This window comes from Dipodomys spectabilis, unplaced genomic scaffold (assembly GCF_019054845.1).
Source record: "Dipodomys spectabilis isolate Male_0828 unplaced genomic scaffold, ASM1905484v1 ptg000183l, whole genome shotgun sequence".
NCBI classification, from domain to species: Eukaryota; Metazoa; Chordata; class Mammalia; order Rodentia; family Heteromyidae; genus Dipodomys; species Dipodomys spectabilis.
Window position 1 is genome coordinate 563321 of NW_024870860.1, and position 17302 is coordinate 580622.

A 17302-nucleotide genomic window follows, 5' to 3' on the forward strand; every position below is an offset into this window, starting at 1 on the left:
TCCCTAGCCTTCAGACTGAATTGCTTGCTGATTTGGATGATATTGTATTTCTGTGTAAGCCTGACTATTTACAGCTGGTGCATAAGAGGATGTGGCCCCAGCTTAGAGCATTATATGATTCTGCTTCTATTCCTACCCCCCCTCCATTTGTATAAACAAAGGGACTGGGTGTTTGTTCGAAGGCACAACCTAATATCTCTGGAACCACGGTGGAAGGGACCTTACATGGTGCTAATGGCTACACCTACTGCCCTTAAGGTGGATGGCATTGTTGCTTGGACCCACTGCTCCCACACCAGAACGGCTGATCCCTTTGCCCTGGACAACCGTGAGGAAACATGGGAATTCTCCAAGCATCCTACCCAACCACTCTGCATACACCTCAAGAAAAGAAAAATGAACTGATTGTTACTGGTATTGTTGTTTAATAGTATGGTTAGGTCAGTTAAGGATCATACCCATTCAAGATCAAGAGCAGTTGGAGTTTAGTTTGGGGCTGGAGCCACAAAATTGTGTCTCAGGACCATAAGTCAATGGGGGGAATGAAGGGTTAAAGTTGTGAGGCAGTGACCACTTGTTCCTTGTTTCTAGCTGAGCATCACATGGTGGTAATCCATACACCTGGTTGGTTGTGTGCCATTATAAACCCTGCAAATCTTTACCTTGGGGCTCTCCTCCTAGGTGCTGCTGTTTAGAGTGTAGGACAAGGCCCTAGCTGCAACCCGTTTATATAAAACCTTAAAACAGCTGTAAAGTCTGACTCTCAGTGGTCTTTTTGGTGGGGGTTCTGCAACTGGGGTATAACAATGTTTCCATTTTTCTCTAGTACTCCTAGAGCTTTAGACTAAGGTTTTGTGTCGAGCGGATCCTCAGTGAATCCCTGAGGAAACCACTTGAAGCCTCCTCAGGAGAACGCCATTCAAGCCAGCCGAGCAGGAAAGTCTCTGAGACTATTTTCTCCAATAAACCACGAGAGAACCAGAAGTGGAGAAGTGGCCCAGAGGGGAGAGCTCCAGCTTTGAGAGAGAAAACTGAGCAGGAGATACAATCCAGACCAGGCAGGAAAGCCTGGGAATTGCTTATGTCCAATTAACTACCAGCTGGCAGGAAGTGTAGCTGTGGTGGAGGTAGAGCTTCAGCCTTTAGCAAAGCAGCTCAGGAACATATCAGTCCCTTAGTTTAAGCCCTGGGATGGCCACAAGAAAATTCAAAAAGGGAAGGTCAGGTTTATATATCAGTGCCCTACCTACTTATGTGTGTATGTATATTACCTCCCATAGTGCAAACTCTGCTTTTATTTACTGGTTTATTTTTCAGATATGCTAGTTGTGCATACTGCATCATTCTCTTCATTTCAGGCCCATTGCTTTTTCTCTTCCAGGGTTCTAGGCCTGTGTCTTTATATGATGCACACTGAAGCTCTCAGCAGCCTTTATTTACATTTTATTATGAGGGCAATTCAGGAACAATCACAAATCAGGCAGGGGAAGAGAAGATCAGGTTTCTTAGAAGTAACCGGTATTCAGAAAAATAAACTTGAGAACATAAAATGCTAGCATACTTATGTAAAAATTGCTATTAAGGAAAAAATGAAGGGACTGGGAATATAGATTAATGAGAGAATGCTTGCCTAGCATGCAAGAAGCCCTGGGTTCGATTCCGCAGGCACCAGTACACAGACAAAGCCACAATATGTGCTGTTGTTCAAGTAGCAGAGTGGTAGAGACAGTGCCCAAGCCTTGAGTTCAACCCAACAACTGTCAAGGAGATAGCTACCTAGGTAGGAAGGTAGGTAGAGAGATAGAAAGAAATAAAGAGAAAGAAAGAGAGAAGATATAGAAAGAAATAAAGAGAAAGAAAGAGAGAGAGAGAGAGAGAGAGAGAGAGAAAGAAAGAAAGAAAGAAAGAAAGAAAGAAAGAAAGAAAGAAAGAAAGAAAGAAAGAAAGAAAGAAAGAAAGAAAGAAAGAAAGAAAGGAAGGAAGGAAGGAAGGAAGGAAGGAAGGAAGGAAGGAAGGAAGGAAGGAAGAAGAGACTGAAGGAAAGAAGGAAGAAAAGAAAGAAAGAAAGAATATTGATAGATGAATCTGATTTTGAAGTCAGAAGGAAAGAAGGGAACACTTCCCAGTCATGAAGCTTTCTGCAGTGTGCCAGGACACCAGCATCGCCTTCACACAATCGCAGAGCAGGATGACTGTCTCTGTCCCACTTCTCAGGCAGCCAAGAACCCTAGAGTCAGGATGGCAGAGCCAGGTTCTAACTCAGGTGCTTGGAGACAGAAAAGAAATGGCCCTGCCCCTCCTTGGACTGGGGATTTTCATTAATGATGTGGAGCATGAAGTAAGGATAATGGATTGGTAGAGATTGAAGGACCTTCAAATGTGACAAATGGAGAGTCCAAAACCCACTCCCTAAGACCAGAGAGCAGGGTTTTTTACTCTGTTCCTCCCCTCTCCCCCAGTAAACTGGCTCTCTATTGGTAACTTAAAGATAGCCTGAAGCTCCCTTCACCTGAAGGAGGAAGGTTAATTAGTCATCGTTTGAAGAGGCTGAGAAAAGCCTGACCCTGCTGTAACTCTATCAAATGTTTCAGGTTTCCCCCATTGCTGGCTGTGCCTGAAATGAATGAAATGGTTTCGCAGCTCACTTCCTTGTTGAGTGTGTATAATCTGCCTCCTAATCCTGCAGGCCTAGTTCTCTGCACCTAGCCTTGCATTTGAAACTGTTTTCTCTCCTTCAAATACAGTGTTACACTGGAGTTCTTCCTGCTAACAGAGCTAGGGCTTGGATTCTGAGAACTTCATTTGAATCCCAGATGGGTCAATAATATTTCTTTCCTTCTTCTGTAGCTCAAGAACTCCAAGAACATTTAGAGTGCAAGTAACTTCTCATCACCAAGGGAAGCACAGGAATTTCTTGAGCATCTGACCTTTCAGAACAGGAAGTCAGAGTGTCCTAGACTTCCCTGCCTTTGCTGGTTTCACGCAGTGATAGAGACCTCAGCCTCCTGAGCTAGGGTGATGGGCATGAGCTATTGGTTCTCTGCTATGGTCAGAACTGTAATGACATTGACAAGACAAGTTAACTGCTTATCACAAACGGCTTGGGGAACATATTAAGCCTTTCAACAGTGTGCCTTTCAGAACCCTGTAGGACACAAGTTTATAATGCTAGAGTCTGAGAGGCTGGGCTTATGGATGTGCTACAATTGAATCTTGAGGGCTGACTACAATTCTGTGTACATCAGCATACATTTTCCAAAAAATATTCTCATAAATAGCAAATAGGAAAATTACTTTGATTAACCCTCACTCTTTTTTCCAGTTGTGTGTCTCAAACTGAAGCCTGGGTGCTGTCCCTGTGCCCTTCAGCTCAAGGCAAACACTCTACGACTTGATCCACAGTGCCACATGTGGGTTTTTTTGATGGTTCATTGGAGGTAAGAGTCTAACAGGCTTTCCTTCCCTAGGCTGTCTTCAAACTGTGATCTTCAGATCTCAACCTCCTGAGAAAGTAGGTTTCCAGAGCCACTGGAATCTGGCGTATTGTTTTGCCAGACCTGGGGCTTGAAATTAGGGCCTGGGTACTGTCTGTGAGCTTCTTTTTTCTCAAGGCTAGCACTCTACCACTTAAGCCACACCACACTTTGTGGCTTTTTCTGAGTATATGGCACTGAGGATTCAAATCCTGGCATTCATGCATGCTGAGCAAGCTCTCTACCACTAAGCCACATTCCCAGCCCAACCTTACAATTTTATCCCTGAACTTGCCTATCCACAAGAAAAGGCTTCTGAGTATAAATCATCTAAACAAATCCCTATAGGAAGTTGTCCAAAGATAAATAAGACAAAGCTCATACTGGGGACAGACTCTAACCATGTGATTACTTGACAAATGCCTCCATTTAATTATATATCATGTTTCAACACTTAATAAAGTATTAATGAAAATGATTCAATGTACTGAATTATTGTGTATAATTTTATAATATATGTACACAACATAATAAATATTATGTGTATAACAATACTAAATACAATAAACAATAAAATGAATAAAATAAAAATTAAATACAAAATCAATAATAATAATCATAATATGAAATAAACATACATATGTACCTATATAGCTTATATTACACATGTATACAAATATTTTTCCTATTGCAGGGCCTTAATTCAGGCCCTGGGAACTCTAGCTTGAAAATCTTTTCCTCAAGGACAGGGAGCGTAGCCTTCACCCAAGGTGCAAAAGAGTAACTTGGACAGTCAGCTCAAATCCCAGCAATGGCAGAAATAATGGCCCCAGTTCCAAGAAAGTGACTTAATATTTGTAACAGAAACAGTTTTGTTTATTAAGTTCCATACTGAACACTGAAAAAAATCAGTGTAGAATTTTGTACAGCTATTCAGACATCCATCCCTTACCCACAAAGTGCTTCTTGAGCACTACATAATATTGTTTTACGTTTTAAATTTTAAAAATTTGTACAGAAGGGCTGGGAAAGTGGCTCAGTGGTAGAGCACTTGCCTTGCATGTTTAAGGCCCTGGGTTCGATTCCTCAGCACCACATAAGAAAAAAAAGCCGGAAGTGGCGCTGTGGCTCATGGTAGAGTGCTAGCCTTGAGCTGAAGAGCTGAGGGACAGCGCCCAGGCCCAGCGTTCAGGCCCCACGACTGGACCAAAAAAAATATTTGTACAGAGGGGTCACAGTTACATGACCAAGGTAATGAGTACATTTGAGCATTGTTGCCTCCTCGTTTGTTTTTCCCCTACCATCCCTTACCTCCCATCTTCACAACTAACTTCCCTGCTGAGGTCAGTGACTTACTTATTTATTTTTGGCTTGGCATGGGTTTTGAACTCAAGTAATGGCAACTCTGCACTTTCCGTCACATTTCTATGGATTCATCAAGACTCTGAGTTCTAATCCCAGACTAGGAAAGAAAACTGGCAGAAATACCAAACCAAAGAGCTTTATTATTTCAATTTCATTAGTTAGTTAGTTAGTTAATGAATTAATTAGTTAAGTAATTTTGCAACCACGGGGCTTGAACTCAGGTCATGGCAACTCTGACTCAGCTTCACTCTCCCTAGGATGGGGTGCAGCCTCGGGACCCAAAGTTGATCCTGGGACCCTAGGCCCAGATGGCTTGCTGGAAGGAAAAAAAAGCAGAACAGCACAAAATGTGGGGAGCTGTAGAGGGCTCAGGGTTTTAAAATTTTTTCTTTGCTTGCTGACCACCCTGGGTCTGAATGATATGGTTTCAAAGTAGACCTGGCCTGCCATTGCTGATGGCTGGCAGGCTATCAGGGAAGCCATAAACCAACATGTCAACATAGGCCCTGGGTTCAAATCCTAATCCTTACACTTACCAATGACAGGAGATCACAAGAGACTCATTCCTATGCATAAGAATACAGATTGAAAGAGTAGTTCATGCATTTGTCAAGTCTAAAATTGGATGCAATAATCCTAGGATGCTGATTGACCTTAATTGTTTATTAAGCATGAAAAGAATAATATTGTTTCAATGGAGATATAATAAATACCTAAGAGTTGGTAGAAACGTAGTAGATGCCATTCAGTCATAGATAGACAGCTCTGGAAGTCTTTAACAATATTTATTTATTTGTATGCCACCCTCTGCCTATCTATGTTTTGCTGTTTTGGCCAAACTTGGGGCTTGATCTCAGTGACTGGGAACCAACTTGGCTAGAGGCTTCCGTGCTCACACTCACCCAATCATGAATTGGGCCTGCTAGGCCTTGAGTTAAGATCTCAGCACGGCCAAAAATTTAATCTTTGAGTAAGAAGCCGAGTGTTACACATGTTTTCCTTTTCTGGGAGAGTCCGGGGTGTCAGGCATGATGGAGAACACATCTACAAATCTAGATGGTATGTGATATGATGTAAACAATGTAATAAATGTTATAGGTGTCATCAAAGTCAATAAAATAAATCATAAATAAATGAATAAAAAAAGAAATAAACCGAATAACCACACTAAACATGATATGGACTGAACATCTGTATGGAAGTATAAATCCTAACACACTAAACACGGTATCTACTGAATATCGGTATGGAAGTATAAATCCTATCTTTAAAATCTATACAAGGAGTATGTTTTCCCTGCCTGAAGATTGAATTCAGCCCACCCCCATGAGAAAGCAATGGCGGGAAATCCTGAGATACTGGTTTCTGGACCAGGAAAAGTCATGAAATTCGATCGATCTAATCGAATGAGTAGTTCATGCATGATGTGACTAGGAAATGATAGGCAAGACTCATGGGGTTTCGCTTATTTGTAAAGCAGTGTTGATTAAGCATGACAATAATCATCACAGTCATGAAATGAAGGCATCTGGAAAGATCCAAGAATCAGTAGACACATGGTAGATTGGATTCCATCACAGATTATCATCTCTCCTACTCTATACAAATGTGTACTTATTTGCATACTACCTCCAACGTATGAATAGATGACTGTTGTGTGCCCTCCCCTGACATCCCCACCTGGGGGTCTATCTCAAGTCCTGGGAACGACCTTACTCCTTAGTGACTCACAGGTTGGTGTGCTCACATTAACCCATTCGTCAATTGGGTCTGCTCGTACCCGAGTTCAAATCCCAGCAGTGCCAAAATATGCATCCTGATGTCAGAAGCCAATTGTTGCACGTGTGTTCATTTCCTCTGCAAGTCCGGGTCTCAGATAGGATTAAGAATGCATGGGCCAACCTGTGGCCATGGGAATAGGTTGTTATCATGTGAGCCCAGTTATACCTGTCATCATACACTGAAGAAAATACACAATACATCCATGAATAGAATACAAATTAGAATAACTACACTAAATGCACAATACAGTCCACACACGGATTTGAATATACATCCCATGTTTAAACGATGCATTCTGGACAATTGTGGCCCCCCTGGTGCTCAATATCTGTTCCTGAGAACCGACCAGCTCTTAGTGGCTCACAGCCTGGTGTGATCACGTGGACCCATTGGGCAGTTGGGCCTCCTAGGCCCAAAGTTCAAATCCCAGCACTGTCACAATTCACACTGATGTGAGAAGCAAGTCATTGCACCAGTTTTCCTGTGCGTGCAAGTCCTGGGTCTCAGCTAGGATGGAGAATGCATAGGCAACTCTATACTCAAGGGAATAGGTTGTCATCCAGGTCACCAGTTATATCTATTATCCTATACTCAAGAAAATACACAGTACATCAATGAATATGACACAAAATAAAGAGAATGACTACACCGAATGCAAGATGCTGCCCATCCATGTATGGAAATATAGATCTTTGGTTTAAATGATGAATTTATGACTATATTGGCGCCCACCAGGTCTTCATCTCAGGTCCTGGGAACGGCCTACCTCCTTAGTGCCTCACAGGCTGGTGTGTTCACTATGACCCATTCACCAATTGGGCTTGCTAGACCTTGAGTTCAAATCCCAGCACTGACAACAGATTCACCTTGATTTGAGAAGCCAATCGATCCACCTGTTTTCCTGTCCTGTGAAAGTCCTGGGTCTCAGCGAGGATGGAGAATTCTATATAGACAACTCTATAGAAATTCGAATAGGTTGTTATCCATGTCAGCTTAGTTAGAAGCCAAGTGTGAAACTTTTTTCCTTTTCTCTGAGAGTCCTAGGTGTCAGGCATGATGGAGAACACGTCTACAAATTTAGATTCCATGTGATAGGATGTCATCAATGTAATAAAGGGAATGAGTGTCATCATAGTAAAATCAATGGTAAATAAATAAATAAAACAAAAATACAAGGAACAGCCACACCAAACATGTATGGACTGAACATCCATAGGTAAGTACAAATCATTTATTTACAAAGTATATAAATAGCGTGTTTTCCAAGGCTAGGGCTTGAATTTTGGCTTACAGTACAGGCCTGACTTTCTTATCTGCAAATACAGTGAGCTTCCCTCTTCTTCCGCAGTGCTGCAGATTTACCCAGATTCTGAGTTCAAATCCAAAGCCTGGCAGAATAAAGGGGGTGAATTGCAAGCCAGGGAGCTAACCTCTTTTAATTATTTTTTGCTCAGCAGGGGGCTTGAACTCAGGTTGTGGTAACTGCCTCAGCTTTGATCACTCTATGCTGGGGTACAGCCATTGGACCCACAGTAGATCCTGGAATCCTAGACCCCCAGGCCTTGTGTGGCAAAAATGTACAAAAAAAATGCAGTGAGATGGCCTTTTTATGTTTTCTTCCTTTGCACGGTGACCCTCCTGGGTCTGAATGACACTGTTGCACAGGGTACTTCACCTTGCATTGCTGAAGGTTGTCAGACCATTGAGGAAGTCATAGGTCAACATGGCAATGTAGGCCCCGATTTCGAATCCCAGTCCTGACACCAATCAATGGCAGGAGATACTAAGAGATTCGTTCCCATCCATGGGAATAACAAGGTAATATTATCAATGTCACAGTTGAATGAGTTGATGGTGAATGATGCTCCTATAAAATTAGACAGCATCATTTCAGGAGATTGATTTTATTTAATATTTATGAAGCATTAAAAGAATACTATTACTTACAGAATGCAATAATTTCAGGATATTGATTGATTTACTTGTTTGATAAGAATTGAAACAATAACATTAATTACATGTAGCATTATAAATACCCATGAATTGGTAGGAATGTAGTCTACATAACTGAATAATGTATAGACATCTCTGGCACTCTATAAAGATATATATTTATTAGTGTACTACCATCTGTATGTCAATCTGTTCTTATTTTGTCAACCGCTGGGGCTCAATCTCAGGGACTCGTAACTGCCTGTCAGCTCAATTTGCCACATGATGGCAGGCTGACACTCACTCATTCATGAATTGGGCCTTGTAGGCTGTGAGTTCAGATGCCAGTACTCCCAAAAAATGAATAGTGTAGTAAGAAGCTGATGGTGACACATGTTTTCCTTCTCTGTGAAAGTCGTTAGTGTCAGGAAGGACGTGCAATACATATGCAAACCTATATCCTATGTAATCAATGTAATCACTGTTCTATGTGTCATAATAGTCAATAAAATGAGTAGTCAATACATGAATAAAACAAAAAATAAAATTAATAACTACACTGAATGCAATATGGAATCAAAATATGTATATAAATATAAATCATATATTTAAAATGTACACAAAAAGGATGTTTTCTAGTGGTGGACATCGATTTCAGGCCAAAGGAACAGACTTGAATTTCTTGAATTCAAGGAGGCAAGCTTCCCCTTCCCAGATAGTGAAACAGCAGGGTTACCTAGACCATGAGTTCAAATCCCAGTCCTGGCAGAAAAAAAATGGCACCTCCATGATATGTGATGCTCAATTCGTAGGCATTTCATTTGGCCTCCATTTAATGAATGTGATTGTTTAAATGATTCATAAAGTATTAATTAATATCAACCAGTGTCCTATAATGTAATTGTGTATAATTTTATCATTGAATCATTCAAGTAGTGCCCATTTAATCATGACAAACATCATATTCCTTTGGTAATCATATGAATAGAAATGAGTATCATAGGATCTCCTGCCATTTGTTGGTGGCAGACCAGGATTCAAACTGTGGGCTCCAGCTCCTACCACTTAAATCTGAGGATATGTAACTCACAGGTCTGTCCAAGAACATCAGCAAAACCAATGATTAGCCAGGCATCAGTGGCTCTCAGCAGTCCTCCTTAAAGCTTACAAGGCTGTGAAAGGAGGATCATGGTCAAAGTCACCCTAGGCAGGAAAGTCCTTGAGACTCCTGTCCAACTTGTGCCAAGAAAGCCAGAAGTAAAGCCGTGTGACTCTAGTGGTGGAGAGCTAGCCTTGATCAAAAGCAACTCACAGATTGTGCCCAGATCCTAAGTTCAAGGTCTGGGAACAAAGAGACATACACAATAATTTGTGCAGCCATCCTGCTAAAGCAGGTCACTCTCTTGTCCCCAACTGGCTTGGACAGAGTTCTGGGGAAAGGGGGTGCTGTCATATTGACTCCCCCCATTCTGCCTGCATCACAGGATTCCAGCCACACCCCCATTGTTTCATTGTTCTTTCTGACCAATGGGATACAAGAATGGTGGCCACGCCCACATTCCATGCTGCCCAGTAGCACTGTGATTCCTTCTGTTTGTTGACAACACTGCCAGCAGTTGAGGAAGGTAGAGATGGCTGAGTGGTGAGCAAGAGACTCCAGACCTAGGAAGAGAGGCCTTCCTCAGGCCCACCATGTGCCGGCCTGCGCCCCTGCCCCTCCCCCCTTCCCCATGGAGCAGCATTTCAAACCTGGTGCTTATGGGTTCAGACACATGGATTCCTCAGGCAATGGTGTAATGGTGTGCCACGAGCTAGCTTGTGGCTCTGACCTGGTCTTGGCTGCCCTGTTCTCTGCTCAGGGCCTGAGTGTCTGTCATGCCACTGCCATTGCTGCTTGCCCCACCTTGAGCAGTTCCGAACAACTTCTGCCAGCAACACATGTGAACCCCGCACCCTGCTACTCCATATCCCCCTCACCTCTGACCTGGAACCACGTCTCCCCTGTGCCCCACAGTCTGGCCCACACACTGACACAAATGTGCCCCAGGGGTGGGGGTAGTTGTTGACCCGAGTATCCCACCACCATTCCCAGCGGCTAGTGTCCAAGGATACAGGGAGATGCAGGGTTGGGTAAAGAGTGGGTGCCACAGATCCTCTGGCCTGGAGCAGTGGGAACCACACAGCCTCACATCAGCGCCCTTCCTCTCCCTGGTGGGAACCCAGTGGCTTTAATCAGAGGTGGGGAGCAGCATGTCTACACCTGCCTTCTGGGGTCTATTCCTTTTTTTCTGGAGATGGGAGATGTTGGATACAGAAGATAGACACCCTTGCTGTGTGAGCCCTTGTCTTCTGTGCTCGGTCAATCTTTCACCTGAAGACAAAGAGACACAGAGAGACAGAGAGAGGGACAGAGAGAGAGAGAGATCATCTTTTTCCTTGTACAGCCTGACTGTGCTCAGGTGAGTAATGAGTTGGCAAATTGCAGGTGCTGCATGGATGAGACTTCTGTCACCAGTCTGGATGTGTGTGTGTGTGTGTGTGTGTGTGTGTGTGTGTGTGTGTGTGTGTGTGTGTGCGGGTGTGTGTATGTGTGTGTGTGTAGAAGTGGGTTGTAAAAAGGAGGCTGAATGTTTTGGTAACTTCTACCTGCTATCTTTGGGGCATGTATGGGCTTCACAGCTGATGTCTGGGGGCCTGGAATGGTGAGAGGCGTGAAGGGGACACAGCACACTTAAATTACAAGAACAAGGGATCTGTGTGCAATGGAGCTGTGTACTCCCTTGGGCCTGGTTGGTGGCAGTGCGAGCTTGGGAGGACCTTGGAGTGCGGCCTGCAGGGGATAGCTTCCTAGGGGGACAGAGAGCAAGGCCAACACTTAGTGAGGATATGAGTTATGCTAGTATGGAGCGCAACAGCATAGGTCAGACTCTGGGTCTTGTCATCATGATGTCTGATGGGCGAGGCCAGCCCTATTTTAAATGTTGAGCTATGATCTTCAGATCTCAGCCTCCTGAGTACCTAGGATTATAGGCATGAGCATCTGGCACTGGGACTCTGCTTCTTTATGGTATATTAGGGTTTGACCTCAAGGCCTTAGGCTTGCCAGTCAGGTCTTCTACCATGCGAGTCAAGCTCTTCTGTCTTGGGCATTTCTGAGATGGAGAATTAATATATGCTCAGGCTGGGCCGGATCATGGTCCTCCTATCTGTGACAGGCATGAACCACTAGACCTGGTCTTCTGTAGTTGGGATGGTAGACATATAGCGCCACGCACAGTCATTGGTTTAGATGGATTGTCCCAAACTCAGTCCATGGCAGCCGATTCTTGACCAGAGGTGAAGCTCTGGGTTGGACCTTGACCATTGGACTTCAATCTCCTCATGTGACAGTTGTGAGGAAACAAGGGATTAATACAGCAGGATCTCTGGAGCAGGGACAGGCACAGAGGGAGGGACCATCTGATACTGTTCTTGGCAATTCTGTGAGCATATGTTAGGAAGATACCTGGAAAGATATCCGATGGTGTGTGTTATTAATGGTGCAACATGTAAGGGATTGTGAAACAAAACATGGCTCTCTTTCTTTATTACCCTATCCCCATGAGTAACGGGATCCTTCACTTTGTTCAGTTATGAAGCTGGGGAAACTGATGCACAGAGAAGCCGGGTGAACTACTAATAACTTTCAGCTGACAGGAAGCTCTGCCTGACTTCTCTGTCATCCTTCCTAGGACAATGAGTGCTATTCAGTCCACTTCTTGTGGTGGGAAGTCCACTTCTTTTCAGTCACGGGGCTTGAACTTTGGGCCCGGGGCAGCTCCCTGAGCTCCTCAGCTCAAAGCTAGCACTCTACCACGTGAGTCACGGCACCTCTTCCAATTTTCTGGTGGTTCTTTGGAGATAAATGTCTCATAGGTGTTCCTTCCTGGGCTGGCTATAAACCACGATCTTCATATCTCAGCCTCAATTGTACTTCAGCTTATAGGCCTGAGCCACCAGCACCTGGCTTAAGTGTAATTCTGACCTTCTTTCTTTCTCTTTCACTCTCAGGAACTGATTCAATGCGTGCTGGAGGAGGTGACCCAGCATCCCCATGTGGTTGGAACCAAGGTGGCCCTCTCATTCTGGAGGTAGGCTGTGGGTCAGGAGCTGTCTCACTCAGTCTATTGTACCAGCTCCATGAGGTAAGTCCCTCTGTGCCCTGTCTACAAGGTGACAGTTATCCATTGTCCATCTAGCCTTCCTGGACTCCGTACTGTGGTCAATGCTCTTTTCTAGCAAAAATTTTCTGGTTAAAATTATGATACATAGTTACAGAATGAAAAGGTAATGCATCTTAAGAAAGTCATTTAGGGTTCTGGGAATGTGGCTTCATGGTATGGTGATTGCCTCGCATGCATGAAACCCTGGGTTCAATTCCTTATAAATAGCAAAGGAAACACTGGAAGTGGTCCTGTGCCTCAAATGGTGGAGGGTTAGCCTTGAGATAGAAAAGAAAAACTGAGGAATAATTCCCAAGCGCTGAGTGTCAGCTCCAGGACTGCCAAAACAACAACAGCAACAACAACAACAATGAACATTTAATTAGTAAATGAAAAATAAAGAACCCATACTTGGAATGTATAATTGCTCCTTCCATACTGATACCTGACAATAGTCCCTAATTAATGTACTTTACCTGTGTTAGGATACTGTGTTGAAAAAATATTTTGTTCATTAGGTCATATCAATTAATGCCAGGAATGTGCTTAGATGTTAGGTGATTATTTCTGGAAATTCAAAGATTCCAGGCTTTTGAGTGTGGTCACTGCTAATCACAATGAGAAGGGTAGTCTAAGTGAGATTTGGAAACTCTTTTGGCAAGTCATCGCACCAAAAAGGCAGAGGCTAATTAACAGTTGTGACAGAAGAGTAGGAATAACTCCAGATGGGAAGAAAAAATAATAGTAACTAAGGTATAGCAGAAAGCGTTCTAGGGAACTATTTTTGGTTATTGAAAAACTAGTTATCAACTAGGTTTATTCCTCATTGCCTTTAGCATTCAAAATATCCTAGGTTAGTTCTTAATCTCTGTGTGATAAATGTATCTCCTTCTATGCTGTTCTTTCATACCTGATCTCCTTTGCTTTCTAAAAATCTGTCTTTCTATATTTCTCTATGAACATTTTCTGATACTAAATACACCTACAAAGATGAAAGGGGATGCTAATATAAGAGTCCCATAGCTCATGAGTCATTAATGTAACAAAATGTGAAAGGAGGACATATTTATTGATACCTCAATTATTCTGAAAAGCTGCAATGTCACATCATTTGGTTCAGATTTCCGTTCTTTGTCTACATAGTGACATTAAGTGTACATAATTGCAAATATGAGCCGGGTGCTAGTGGCTCATGCCTCTAATCCTAGCTACTGAGGAGGTTGAGACCAGAGGATTTTGGTTCAAAGCCAGCCTGCTCAGGAAAGTCCATGAAACACTTATCTTCAATTAACCCCCAAAACCCGGAAATTGTGTTATAGCTAAAGTGGTAGAGTGCTCAGTTGAGCTGAAGAGCTGAGAGACAGTGCCCAGGATCAATGTTCAATCCCCACAACCAACAAAAAAGTGCAAATATGGCTTTAAGTTTCCCCCAAAGGAATGTGAAGTCAATAGTAATCTTCCCAAATGATTTAGTAGTGCACCTACTTTGGCTGAGTTATTTGTTATGGCTTCTTGCTAAACATTTCTCTTCTTTAAAAATGGTCAGATATTAGCTACATAATAAACTTCATCTCATATTTCTTGGTTCAAAAGAGAAGTCCATACAGTTGATGTCACTTAGCTTTCTTACTGTCTTAGTTCAAAGCCAACCCAGGCAAGAGAGTCTATCAAACTCTTATCTGTAATTAAATACCAAAAAATCCAGAAGTGGAGTTTTGGCTCAAGCAGTAGAGTAGTAGCTTTGGGCCAGGTGGGAAAGAAAGACAACTGTTCAGGGACAGGGGCCAGTCTCTAAGTTCAACCCCCAGAACAAGCACAAACTAAACAAACAAGAAAACAAAACAAACCCTGGGTGTTTCTTTGGGACTCTCCTTAAAATAATGGTGATCTGAGAAGGGGCTGCTTTTGCTGATCATACTCACTGGATCCTGCTTTTCTGGAATCCTTATTGTTATGGAAAACACAGGACCAGAATAAAGGAATTGATAACTGATTCCTGCAACAAGAGAATCATCTCAGGAGTGAAACATCCATCCATAAGACACTTTAAAACCTCCATATCTTTGCTTCTTTGCAATAGAACACTTTTAAAACAAAGTTACTTTCTTTTGTTCTATGCTGGCCTTTAAATGGTATATTGTTTCCTTTTATAATACTCTCCACCGGAAGTTTACAGACAAGTTTTACATGAGTAAAGGACACACTCAAAAAAGTCAGAGACATAGTTTCCTTCAAGCCTTGGATTCTTTTCTTGTACAGTAAAAAGGAAAGCAATAGATAACTTCAACTTTGTCATTTCTCTATGTTCAATCTCTCTCCTGGGATCAGTTTCCACATCCATTAAAAGTTACTTCCATTTTCTTCCAGTAACAAACTATGGTGCTGCTCCAGGAAAAATATGAATGTTTTCTTGCTTCATTGAAATAGCACAAGGACACTTTTGGACATGAGGTAACACGTGTTTCAGAGCCAACTTAGTGAAGAGAAATGAAATTTAAATTGCTTATAAATACTTTATCCATGAGAACATTTTGTTCAAACTTCTTATGTGCTCTGTAAATTAAGGTGAATTTTAAATGGGAAGAATGTTCTCAGATCTTTTTTTTTGAGTCTATATGCTGTGTATTAATTTCCCAAGTGTACATGAGTTAACACTAAGAGAAACAATAGCAATTATAGGAGAAAAAGAAGTTCTGTGTTTATGTATAAGTGTTCACTACAATATAGAAGACTCTAAAAATAAGATAACGATAACATTGAAACAATAAAGCCAAGTCCAATATGTAGATTTATGGGAGTGATATAGAGAAAGCATTATTGCTAAGTGGAACATGAAGCATGAGGCCACTCCTTTTCTAAATCACGCTTGCTATTCACCTAAATGTGCAAAAAGGAAAATGGAAGAATGATTCGGTTTCCAACGCAAGTCAGATATGGGAGAATAGATTTAACTGGAAAAAAAGAGTCCATCTTAGGAGAACAGGAATTATACTAGCAATGAACCTGGTGGCTATGATCACATTTTTTTTTCCTTTTCTTATATTCTTTTTTTATTTTTGTTCGTGGCACTTGAAATATGGGACAGGTTGCTGTCTCTCCGAAATGCAGCTCAAGGCTAGTGCTCTTCCACTTGAGCCACAGTACCACTTCCAGTTTTCTGGTAATTATTGGAGAAATGAGTCTCCAGGACTTTCCTACCCATGCTGGCTTTAAACCCAATCCTCAGATCTCAAAACAACTGAGTTTATGATCACATTTCTAACAGTGTACACTCAGGATATGCAATGTATAATGTTCATCTATCTTTACATGAATTCTCAAGTTAAAAATCTGGGCTACAGGTTAGACTTTACACTCACAAAAGTGTTTGAAGTTTAAAAGTTGATACTCCTGGAAAAATAAAACCTAAGAATGTAAAGGAGTCTGGGAAGTTCAATTTGCATCCAGCTTGGACAGTATAGGCTTTGCGACACTACCTATAATTAACCAGGCAAAAGCTGGAATACCACTCACGAGCAAGATTGCTGAATAACAGCTTTAGGTTTTTGCATACATACGTACAATCATACACATACACACAGAGGCACTTATAGGTGCACACAAAAATACACAAATGAAACAACGCTCAGAATACGTAGAAAACATAGAAAACAATAGAAAACAGGTCTTGAGTAAGATTAGAATCAAGTGATAAATTTATTATTAGCAAGCCCTCACCTGAACTTTCCCCCAGAAGTTGAGAATATTACATTGGTACGGACCAGAGATTGTAAGAGAGTCAAACAATCATTATTAATGGGATAGGATCCATGGAGGAATGAATCAGGGAACCCTGCAGATGCATCTGAAAATGTTCATATCCTGTGTCAAATGTTAAAACATCTTTGAAAATAGTACATAAACAGTCTGAGCAGTCAGTCTAATGGATAAGATCAGAGGATAATTTCAGAATTGTTAGTCTGTTATAGATTATATAAACAAACTTGGCAGGGCAATGTGCTACAAGTCTAGAATTCTTGCACTCAGACAGGAGATTAGAGAGTGGAATTACATAAGGATACCTTCCCTGGACCACGTGAATAATTTTGTCTCAGTAATCAAACCAAACAACAAGAAAGGAATATACAGTTGGAAGCTTGGGCTAATTGTGTCATTATGTTTTGAGAAGTCAAGGTTCCTAATGAATGCAACTCATATATATCCTCACTTGTGTTTTAAATGCTCTCATCATTACAGAACATTCCTAGATGCAAAATAGCTCATGATTCCCATCCAAAAATTTGCAAAAGTAAGAAAGCCTCATTCTGTTGGATTCCAAATAAATGTTGAAGGATTACAAAAGCTTAAGTCTGGAGAAATAGGAACGTTTGCCTAATGTAGGACTTTGTAGACCTTGTTAAATTAGCATTTACATTTAAAATATATTTTTTGGTTTTGTTTGTAATTTCATATTCTATAGGATACTACAAAATTCTTTTTAAGTAGAGGGATTAAGTGAAAAATTCACAAATGATTCTGGCATTCTATTTGCCTAGATATTCTTTCAAG